Raw genomic sequence first — 12,446 nt, forward strand, 5'->3', positions numbered from 1 at the left:
CATCCTTACCTCGAAGGAGAGATACCACACCTCATTAAAGAGATGCAGTACCCCTGTGGCGACCGAACCCTCAGGGGCGCCACATTTACTTACTGAGACTTGTTCAGGTTCTGTAGCTGTGTAGCTGCAGTCCCGCCCTCTAACCATGACTGCAATGCCGGCACTTCTGTTTCCCTCTGCCCCCTGCAGAACTGAGGTGCCTGAAGGAGCGCAAACTGTGAAGACGTTGGCAGCGCAGGGACTGTCAATCATGTTCAGGAGGAATGACGGCAGCAACTGAAACCCAACTAGTCTTAGTAAGCAAACGCCTCCCTGGACTAGGTCTCTTTTCATAGAAGTAATAGTTGGCACTACCTCTATGACACCTTCAACTCCAATTGGAATAGCAGTGGCAAAAGGCTCATTTTGATCAACTAGTGGTAGTCAGTATTCAAAATCCACATACAAATGAAGATTCCAAGAAGAGAACAGAGAAACAGGCACAGCACTACCCAACTGAATCTTTAAATAATCTGAATCACTTTATTTGGTGCATATACACACACAGATGAGAGATGTAGAGCAGACAGCCTAAGGCCGTTTCGCACACTCAGCGCTTTCTCAAGGTCTTTCAATGGGAAAACCACTTTGCTGTGTATACAGTGATGCTGTTTAAGCGTTTCTTGAAGTGGATGCCTCTTGAAAAACCTGTCGCATTTTTCTGCTTCTAAATATCTCCATTGCATAGTGACGGACTTAGAAGCCGCAGGGTTAACCTGAACATTTTTAGGCAGGCAGTCCTAATGGTTGCAGTCTCTTAAAGAAGCACTCCTGCCATCAAAGTTTTTACCCTCGTAAAGGGAATCTGTCACCCCCTGGCATTTATCTGACCTCTAATATGGGCATACAGGTGATAGAAATGTAAATCTATACCTACCTGTATGCCTCATATTAGAAGTCTTGTTGGTATGAAATGTCTTTTTATTCCTACAAGTTTCTGATGTGTTCCCATCCCGGGGCACGCAAGAAAACCCACATACTGTTTTAATTACAGGGGGTGACAGATTCTCTTTAATATATTGCAGGCATCATATTATATATCACTGTGTACTTACAATTGCTCATTTTGCCTTTCTACCAGCTAATTCTTCTCTTTTATCTGCTCTATGTAGAAACAGGAAGTCTCTTGTCCCTGCATTTATCATTCCACTCGTCAACTGCTAACCCAGCAGATCCCACCTCCCCCTACAAGGAACTTTTGCAGTGACTTATGACTCATACAGGGAAAAATTTACCTCCTGTTTCTACATAGAGCTTAGAAGGATTCAGCTAGTCAGTTTTTAATCACATGATATCATAGACCCAATGGAAAAGAGAACAATTAGCTGGGTAGAAGGGCGACATGAGCAATTGTAAGTACACAGTGCCATATGATGACTGCAATATATTAATAGAATAAACATTTTAAAGTTAGTGCTTCTAAAAAAACCAAAAGGAGTTCTTTTTGACTGGCTTCAGTGATATGCATGCTTCACGTAACTCTCAATCACTGTGTCTGACCCAAGCATTTGATGCAAAGTGCCTGATACATAAAAGGATACTGTTACTTTATTGGAAGGGCCAGCAATCACAACATATTAGAACAGGTTAAACAGCATGACCATAACATAACAGGGAGTGACGTAACTCATGATGGCCAGTTACTTCACTGGTCCAACTAAGCAATACAGTTCAAAGTCATGTCTTGTATAAGCGGTTGCCATGTTACTTCTCGGTTCAACTCCCTTACATGAGTGAAATGATGATGTCTGTATATATTGTATATTGCTTTTTTTTCAATAGAATTCTCATTTAATGACAAAACGTAATATTCAGTTAGGAGGAATTACAGAAATTAGGCTATTTTTATACTTCATTTGTCTGACAATATAAACTGATAACTTTGATCTTTCCGCAGCGCTCTGATGTTTTAGACAGCCTTAATCTCTTCTTTTCTGCAATGATAGAGCTGGGTCTTTGTCTTGAAACTGGCTGATTAGTGTTGGCATAGTTATGTTGGTGCTCTGACTGGCATATAATTGGTCCGTGCACAAACACTAATGGAATTTTGTCATTTGACATCAAAGATTTTGTCTCTTTTAGATGAGTTAACCTGTGTTTCTTGTGTCCTGCATGAAATTCATTGCACTGAAATTTAGTGTATTATTTAGTCATTTGCTGCACTGCAGAAATCCAAAGTGATCTCCACTACACTATTGGCAGTGGTGCGCGTGGAAAATAGATATAAAGTCAAGAAGATCCAGGCATTCGCATAGATTTTCATCCTAGTTCTTTTATTTGTCAGAACTGGACATGGTTCAGCCCATCCAGAGTATTCATCAGGACTGCTTGGACAGGTAGCTGTGTTTTGATGGCCACCGGCCTTTTAATATCCTCTTGCTCTGTGAGCTCGCTCAGTGTTCACTACTGAACCCTGACGCGCGTGCGATGAAACAGTACGTCCTGACAACAGTGAAAGCATGGGCAGAGTTGGTGCACAATTTATACGGTCCCCGAAGGATGGCTTAAATATCCAAATGGCCCTTGGCAGAAAAAAGGTTCCCCACTCCTGATTTAGATGGATCACACATGGAAATAACCTAATTTCTCCAAATTGTAGGCCACTGATTGAACTGGTGGTGTGAGAAATCAGACTACCAGGTCATGCTTTTTAAGTTTTTGTATCAGCTGAATATGATGCAGTGCAGAACGTGGTTATTCACGTGCACCGTCAATGGAATGCCATAAAATAAATCCCTTCTTCTATTAGGGCATGTCAACAGAGAACATTCATCATGAAGATATTGTCTAACTGCACCAACTGCATGACAAAGGTCTGTTGCGAACCTGTTTTTTTTGTTTTTCTTTCCCACAGGCTCAGCTTAACATTCCCTTTGTGACGCACCTTAGTGACCAGGTGTTGGACGGTATTACTGGAATCTTACTTACATGTCGATCTGGCCAAATATTTGTTTTCATAGCAGAATGAATGGTAACCTGTAGGATAGTTAGTAGCCCATAAAAGGCACAACCATCACCTATTGACCAAATGTTTGCTGCCTCATTCCAAAAAATCTCTCTATTGTCATTTTCACCTTGTTCTGACCTGTGAGCGTCTGACAACCTCACAAGTGAATGAAAGCTGAGAATTAAAACGTGCCTGAACCAACATTACCCACTGGAACAAACCTGTGAGACATCAGTGACTCATTGTCCACACCAATAGCTGGGATTGAGCAGATGACCTCAAAAATGTCATATTGCCACAAAGTTAAGATCTATAAATATACAACACGGCTGGAGATTTATCCGTTTTTTAAATTTAATAGTTTTTTTCAGAGGAGTATGTAGGAAAGCAGATGTGTTGATAGAAGGTTGAGACCTAATGGCAGATTTATACCAATGTCTTCTGTTGTGTTATGTGCCTGGGAGGCATTGAGGCTGAGGTGCTACCTCTACGTTTCTTAGAACTACAGTAAATCTCATTAGGACAAATAAATATTGTTTTTCTGTTCTTGTGTATATTGCTATATTTTATTTCTTTTTTCAATATCTGCATAAGAAAATTAGCTGACACAATTTTAAATGGAAATCTGATTTTGCGAGTATGCCTTTGTAATAAATTCTGCAAAAATGGGACTTTGTCTAACAATCTTTAAGCCAATTTGTTAATCAAAAACTTTCAATATGTTTGGACAGAGATAACTCTATTTAGGAATGTGCCAAAATGTAACCTCACCCATCTACTTTATCCATTGATTAATTAGTAACTGGCAAGAGCATAGTTGTAAGCAAAACGCGATTGGGAAATGTTTGAAAGCAGAGCACATACACAGACCAGGAGGCAGATGTATTAGTAAATATGGCGTCCTATATACAGATATTTCTGAATCTATTACAGCTTTTTGCACCCATAGAAAGCAATGGCTAAATGCGAAAATGCAGCAAAAGTGCAGAAAAAATGTAGGCATCAGGTTTTGCTGCATTTTTGGTGCCAAAACCTAATGAAGTCGAATCATGTTCTTTTTTTTATGCACTAAAGTTTATCAGCACGCACAAGACACAAATGTACCCTGACAAAAACGTAGCAAAAAAGCAGCAAAAGCTCAGCAAAACTTGCTTTTTTGAAGCTGCTTCTTTACTGCCAAGAGAGCAGGTTTTGCCTGCGGAAAAAAACGCAGCAAAAACGCAACGTGTGAACATAGCCTAAGAGTGAATCCACACTTTATTTTTCTATGGTGGTTTGCATTGCTAAAACACTTCTCAATGAGACCAATATGAGTGGATGTGGGAAGCCTTTTACTGGTTATACTGAATATGTCATGGAAGGAAGACACAGAAGATCTGAAAGAGGGCTTCTTTTTACTGCAGGAAATCCTTTCTGTAGTAACTCAAAGGATTTCCTGTTGTCAATAGGCTTCCCTATTCTGCTTACCTTTTAAAATGAGTCTATCAAATGGTTTATGCCTACTTAACCATATACAAGCCAAGGAAGGCACTTTAAGACATTGTCAAACATACCTGTGTGACCGTAGATTAAATTATCAATGTAGAAAAAAAAATATGTTTGTTCCATTAGATAAATTATTATGCAAGTGCTCCGAGGTCAGTTAAAATCCTCAAGAAGAGCTCCAGGTCTCCAGACCAAACCCTGCTTAACACCACCCCACTTGGTCTTGATGGACAGTGTAATCTGTATAGAATCATGCACCAAGTGTTCCCAGCCCGAATGACTAGCATGTGATGCCACTTCCATTAATTTTGTTGTTCCCTATGATGGACCAGAACAATGGAATTAAGAAACGCAGATGTAAACGAGCACGCCTGGGTGTATACTGCGTTTTCAGCCTCTCTTACACTTCAGTTATATAGTGAATATGTATCGTTACGCTAAAATAGGAAAACACCTAGAGATACAGCTCTCATTTTCTGGAATATGAGCACTAAAGAAATAAAAAGTCACAAGTCACCCAAGATATTACGCTTAAAAGGGATTGTTTTTCAGCCATTGAACCATTTAGACAAAGCTTTCTTGCGTGGTTGTTGCATTTCTTAATTCAGATGAAAAAAGTATTGACTTGCAATATTACTTCCCTTATTTTGGGAAAATTCAGGGATTTCCATTGACAAGCCAAATAACTCCAGAGTTGTATACTTTAAAGATCGAGCCAGGGACCATAGCCGGAAAAGAGACTAGTTCAAATCCGTCCCTGGCCAGCTATTCCCAGTGCCACAGCAGGTGAATGACAGGTCTCTCCCTATGTACATACAAAGGAGAGACCTGTCAATCATCTCTGGCAATACTTGAAAGAGTCGGCCAGTGCAGAGCCAGACTAGTCTCATTTCTGGCTATGGTTCCCGACCCAATCTTTAAAGTACATTTTCTCTTAAAAGCCTTCCAGATAGTGGTGTAACTAGAGTTCAATGGTCCCTGATGCAAAATTTGGACCTGGGCCCCCACTTGCATGTTGATCAGATGTAAGGGCCCTTGTGGAGTCCTAGATCCTATAATGACATGCCTGTTCACCACTGGCTGTTTCCTGTAAAAATCTTTCCCATCGTGGCCCCCATCCTGTAATAATGTCTTTCTTTCTAGGCCCCTTTCTGGTATAATGTTGCAAATCCCGTGTCTCTTGCAGTTATAATGTCCCCATCCAGGGCTCCTTACTGATATAATATGGTATTCAGTGTCTCAGCTCCTACATTATGCTGCTCTTAAATTACATAACAAAAACCTGCTGACAGATTCTCTTTGTGTATTACACAAAATAGTTAAAATTAATGGAATAAAAAAAAAACAAATTCACGCTAAAAAGAGTTTTCATGTGATTAGTGGAGCACGCCTACAAATGTTCTGCTGTATTCAAAAGATTCTGAGAAATGCTACAGAGTTGACATTCAGACCTTCCTGTATCATCTCGGCTTCTTTTGAGCAACTGAACTTAAGCATTTACTGATGTTCTAATTGATTTCCTGTGCTATTCTAGACAGGATATCTCGGTATCACTTTTATTATCACTGTATATTTCATTCTTAGAAAGAAACTAACACTTTGGGCATTTCTAGAAAGTCCGGAAGTCATTTTTTTTTTCTCCGTTTAATGGTGGGGGAGGATCAACCAATGCAGTGTATGATAACTTTCCATTTTCACTACCTGTTAAACATATTCATTGCAAGATTATCATATAGGATCATTGACAGTGCCGATAATGTTTGTAAATTGTCTGAATTGTAAAGCGTTGTGGAATATGTTGGCGCTATATAAATAAAAAGATTAGTATTATTATTGTATGCACCGTATATATATATTCCAGCAAAGAACATATAGGGTAAAAGCACACATTGTTTTATTTGCTGTGGATTTTACGCACGGAACGTATGAAAAATATACAGCATAATATAGTAGATTATATTTTAAAAAAGCGAATCTACACAATAAGGAAGGAAAAGGGGAATAATAAAATGCAAAACAAACATTGCTTTCTTGTGGCGTTTTTAGATGCATTTTGGCATTTTTAGTGTGTTGTTTTTTTTTCTAAATGCAGCATGCATAAAACAAAAAAACCACCACAAAAAAAAAAGTGTGTTAAAGGGGCTATCTAATATTGAAAAAACAATATCGCTCTGAAGGTCTACGCAAGCTTTGGAAGAGAAGTTTCCTAAAAGAGCATGCAATCGAATGTCTCTCTGATGACTACCTGACCGCTGCAGCCAATCACAGGCTTCTACTGTCCTGTTGACATCAAGACAGAAAAGATGTTGCTTAAAGAAGCAAAGGGGTGATATAAATTGAGTATACCTTCCTTTGTTATTTTGAAAACATTCAGGCCTACGAAATATTTTTTTTTTTCCGCATCAGACAATCCCTTTATTTTTACAGTCTTTTTCCTTTTGTTCAAATACTCTGTTCAGATGTTAGCTGTAAGTCAACAATGAGATACTGTAGGTAATGAACAATAAAACATTGCTCGTTAAAGATTATATATTGACTTTTAGAATCACTGCTTCCAATAGGTGGCGTTAGAGTTCCAGTCCTTTTCCTCTCTGAATTTCCCAGAGGAGCATGCATAGCCTAGAAGTCTCCTCACTCTGACATGCCAGGCTAGGCTTGTTACTCTCCACAAGTAGAAATGCTACCCCTTAGAGCCCTGCTGTATTATTAGAAATTCATTGCCAACTAGTTCATGTTTTCACTCTTGTGGCTCACATCGCACAACAAATGGTCACAGTCTGAACAGCGGTTTCCTCTCACCACCTTTATAAGCGGTTTCTGAACAGCGGTTTCCTCTCACCACCTCTTCATAAGGATAAAAAGGTCTCCAAAGTAGAACAGCACTATTGCAATGTCTACTGGTACTTGTAGTACTCCAGCGTAGCTACACAAAAAATCATTGCAAATGCTTGTTTATTTTAAAGGGAACCTGTCACCTCGAAAAACGCTATTTAGATATGGGTTAATCTGCACATAAATAGGGTTATAATGCTTCCTGACCGCCTTTCTGAAAGTGTCACTATTAGGGCTTGTGCACATGACCATATTTTCGGTCCAAGTACAATCCCACAAAGCATCAGATCACACTCGGGCCAATGTTATTCTATGGGGCTGTGCACATGTCCGATTTTTTTTTTCGGACTGGCTGGTCAGAGGAAAAAAAAAATCGCTGTATGCTGGAGTTTGATCTGATATTCAGATGGCATTTGGTCATGCAAGTCAATGAGTCCATGGAAAACATCGGACTGCACTCGGATGACATCCATGTGCAATCTGATTTCCACAGACTGACACAATGGAGAAAATGGAGAAATTTTTTCTTACATCTTCTCCTTATCCGAGAAAATCATATCATACTATGATCAGAGTGTGATTAGCATAATCTGCTCCATTCTCGGATGAGAGAATATACTGCAGTGTGACCCTAGCCTTAAGATAAAATTAACTTATTTCCACCCGGAAGCTGCCGTCTTAGAGTCATACGGGTGTAAATGGAACGATTGTAGTCATTGCTCACAGCATCACTCACTACACTGTTATAGGTGGCTGTAAACACGTCCTGGCCCTTTGGTTGATAGCTCCCTCTGCACAGATGTACTGCACAGCCAGCTGTCAAGGTGTCGGGCGTGCTTACAGCCAAGGCCGGCTCCAGATTTTTCTGGGCCCCGGGTGAAAGAGTCTCAGTGGGCCCCTTTAATACATACCACGATTCATGATGCACAGATACCGCAGAGAAATATATATATAGTACAATGCCAAATATTTCACTTCTTACGTTACAGGAGTGATATCTATTGTAAATTCCACAATAGCTCAGAAACCGGCGAATCGCTCCACACAGTATACTGGCCCCCATATAGCGCCCCGTACAAGATACTGGTCCCCTTATAACACTCCATATAATGCTCCATGCAGGCTGTTCCCCCCACATAATGCCCTATGCAGGATATCCCTTTCCCCCCATATAATGCCCCATGCAGGATGTCACCCCCCATATAATGCCCCATGCAGGATGTCACTTCTCCCCCCCCCATATAATGCCCTATGCAGGATGTCCCTTTCCCCCCCAAATAATGCCCCACGCAGGATGTCCCTCCCCCCATATAATGCCCCATGCAGGATGTCACCCCTCATATAATGCCCCATGCAGGATGTCCCTTTCCTTCCCATATAATGCCCCATGCAGGATGTCCCTTTCCCCCCCATATAATGCCCCATGTTGGATGTCGCCTCTCCCCCCCATATAATGCCCCATGCTGGATGTCACCTCTCCCCCCAAATAATGCCCCATGCAGGATGTCCCTTTCTTCCCCATATAATGCCCCATGCAGGATGTCCCTCCCCCCCCCATATAATGCCCCATGCAGGATGTCCCCCCCCCCCCCCATATAATGCCCCATGCAGGATGTCACCTCTCCCCCCATATAATGCCCCATGCAGGATGTCCCTTTCCCCCCCATATAATGCCCCATGCAGGATGTCACCTCTCCCCCCATATAATGCCCAATGCAGGATGGATGTCACCTCTCCCCCCATATAATGCCCAATGCAGGATGTCCATTTCCCCCCATATAATGCCCCATGCAGGATGTCACCTCTGCCCCCCATATAATGCCCCATGCAGGATGTCCCTTTCCCCCACCATATAATGCCTCATGCAGAATATCACCCCCGTCTCTTTAAAATGCCCCATGCAGGTTGTCACCCCCCCCCCCCATATAATGCCCCATGCCTACATACATTAAAAAAAAAATCAAATACTCACCTCACTCCTCCTCACCTGCTACCGCTGCTCAGTTCCGGACTCCAGCGTCGCCGGCGTCTTCCCGCTCTGCGCTGCCTGTGATTGCTCAGGGGAGGGCGAGGTGGAAAGACGTCACTGCACCCTCTGACCTGAGACGTCACAGGGAGCGCACAGCAGGAAGACAGCGGATCTGCGGAGGCACGGGAAGAGGCAAGTATCCGGCTGCCAGGGCCCTGAGCAAACGGGATTGGGGGGGGAACGGGCGCACCGCTCTCCTCTGCCCATAGCCCGGCGGGGTGCCCAACTGCGAGTGGCACTTGCCCGGGTGCTGACGTCGGCCCTGCTTACAGGCCCAGCCAACACTGTAGTGAGCTGTGCTGTGAGTGATGACTGTAGCTGCTCCGTGCATGCCCCCATGACTTATAGCCAGTGACTCCTAGAATAAGTTAATTTTCTCCTTATAGCCGCTCTTTAAGTAAGACGGACAGACAGCATTGTAATGCTATTTAATTGCAGATTAACCCTATACATAAATTTATTATCCAGAACAGTGATATGGATGATGCTTTCCGTAGGGACTGATGATCAGTATCAGATTGATGGAGTCTGATGTCCTACACGTACAACCGCTCAGCTGGTATCAGCTTTGGCAGTGTATACTTTGTATTGGCCTTTCCAGAGTTCTGCAGGATAGCTCCCATTGAAATGAATGGGACTATCCTGCAGTACTTGGAAACGGTCACTACACAGTGTAAGGGTAGCGTCACACGACCGACTTCTCCACATCCAAGAAAAAACGGTCCGATTATTCTGGTCAGACTTGGATTAGAGTTTGGTCAGAGTGGCATCAGTTTTTCTCAGATGTGGAAACAAAAATAATAATTCTCCACCTTCTCCATTTTGTCAGTCTGTAATGTCATCCAAGTGCAGTCTGACTTTTTCCATGGACCCATAGACTTGCATTGTCAATTTTGATCCAACAGTCAGATCAAAATTGGACATCTCTCAGATTTTTTCCGCATATCACTCGGTCCGAGAAAAAATATCGGACATGTGCACAGCCCCATAAAATATCATGGGTACGAGTGCTATCTGTGAAAACCACAGATTGCACTTGTACGAGAAAATCAGTTGTGTGCACGAGCCCTTAGGAGCTGTGCTGTTCTTGCTGTGCACATTGTATATATCGAGCTGCGAACATAAATGATAAAAGCTCATAGGTGGGCGTGCCGGGTGTCGGACCACCACCAATCTGAAATTAAAGAAGTTGTCCACTACTTAGAGAACCCCTTCTCATACCCCACACTTGGCCCTGATGAGATAAAAAAGCTTATACTCCCCTCCCGTGCAGGCGCCGTTCCAGTGGTGTTAGCACTCGTGGTCCCGGGACTCTTGTGCTGTTGTTATGACACATGATGCCCGGCGCCCAATCACTGCTGGCGTCACTGGCTCCGCCTTCAGACAAATCGAATATCATGAGGAAGTCAGGGCTGCGCTCTCATTTCCTCTTCATGTCCGATTTGTTCGAAGGTGGGGACAGTGACGTCAGCGCTGATTGGGCACCGGGCATCACATGTCACAACATCCACACAAAAGCCCCGGGACCGCGAGTGCTGACACCGCTGGAACGATGGCGGCACCGGAGGTGAGTATAGGCTTTTCTATTTTATGGGGCCAAACATTTAGATTAAGAATGGGTTGTCCTAGTAGTGAACAACCCCTTTAATGACTTGTCCCAATGATAGGTCATTAACTAGGCCATTAACAATAAGCAATACATTCACATGTTGCGTTTTTGCTGCGTTTTTTTATGCAGATTTTAAGCTGTGTTTTACAGTACCAGCAAAAGCTATGAGATTTCAGAAACACACACAGTTTTGTTTTTTTTTCTGACCGATTTGGAAAACGGCCACATCTTTGCAAACTGCAGCACGTCACAACTTTCTGTGTTTTTTCACCCATAGAAAGCAATGAGCAAGTGCAAAAATGCAGCAAAAAAAGCAGGTATCGGGTTTTGCTGCGTTTTTGGTGCAGAAAACTCCGGAAGTTACATTGTGTTTTTTTCTTTGGGGGGGGCACTAAACTTTATCAGCATGCAGAAGAGACACAAATGTACCTAACAAAAATGCAGCAAAAAAAAAAAAAATGCAGCAAAACCTGCTTTCTGTAAGCAGCTTCTTTACTGCAGGTTTTGCCAGCAGAAAAAAAAACGCAACGTGTGAACAGCTGTAACGCGCCATTCTAGCAATATGCTGACATTTTGGTTGCATTCTGTGACCCCCCCCCCCAGTCAGGCTCTAGCATTGTTGGGGGGAGATACGTTAACAAAATAATCACAAAAAGCACAAAGTGCAAAAAAAAAAAAACCCACATGAAATTCATGGTGCTCCTTACAAGCCAAAACAAACGAACTCTGACCCCAAAAAACAGTCTGAAGGAAGCCTCATGGGACAGAAGTGATGTGGAACTTGACCACTGTTGTCTTCTCTCCCTCCTCAGGGCAGTGGGAGGTAAAGAATGACTGGAGTACGTGCGCTGCAATGGAGAAGCTGTCATTACATTGACGTCACTCCATTGAAGTGACACGAGCCGCCTGCGGCCCTGCGGCCCCGGCTGTGCACCGTGCTGTATTACTGTGCCCGCCAGGCTTACAAGCCGCACGGAGCCGCCGCCGCACGTACAGGCAGACCGATCGCTCGGGGGCGCGCTCTGAGGCGGCCGCGCGCCTGCGTTCCGCTGCTTTGAACGCTCGTTGTTTTTCATGAATGAAATCCAATCGGGCGGATATAAATAGAACGGGAGGGCGCCGACGTCACGAAGCGGAGCTGCTGCTGCTGCAGCTGGAGGTCGGCTTACATTAGACTGCCCTGCGCTGCTCGATTCACATTTTTTTTTCTTCCCTAAAGTATCTGCGGGAGGGCGGAGATTAAAAAAAAAAAAAGGGGGTGGAGATGCTAAAAAGGGTAAAGATCGCTCTTTAAGATGGATAGGGGTAGGGATTGTCATCGCAAAGAAAGGAGACAATGAGATCGAGCGATGGTGCTCTGCAAACTTGTGCCTAGACTCAGCCTGGCACCTCCATCCTTGCAAGCGAGCACTTGAGAACAATAGCGAGCTGGAGGCTCGGGGATAACAAGTGATCCAGGGAGGAGAACACACCAGGTCTGTATGATATTACTATAATATATATAT

The 12,446-nt window shown here is 43.1% G+C and overlaps 1 protein-coding gene across 2 annotated transcripts in view; it reads left to right on the forward strand.

The window, feature by feature from the left end:
• Positions 1 to 12,446, forward strand: part of RHOBTB1 (Rho related BTB domain containing 1) — a 70,505-nt gene that overhangs the window by 17,242 nt on the left and 40,817 nt on the right. The window contains exon 1 of one of the 2 annotated variants that reach the window (XM_073685416.1): positions 11,846 to 12,416. The exons of the other annotated variant lie outside the window; for it this stretch is intronic. The gene's annotated coding sequence lies outside the window, so the exon portion shown is untranslated. Of the gene's footprint in view, positions 1 to 11,845; positions 12,417 to 12,446 lie in introns of those variants that run through there. 2 annotated transcript variants of the gene reach the window in all.

Source organism: Phyllobates terribilis, unplaced genomic scaffold, assembly GCF_046119375.1.
Source record: "Phyllobates terribilis strain yellow unplaced genomic scaffold, ASM4611937v1 Scaffold_5__5_contigs__length_657084704, whole genome shotgun sequence".
In the NCBI taxonomy this organism is placed as follows: Eukaryota; Metazoa; Chordata; class Amphibia; order Anura; family Dendrobatidae; genus Phyllobates; species Phyllobates terribilis.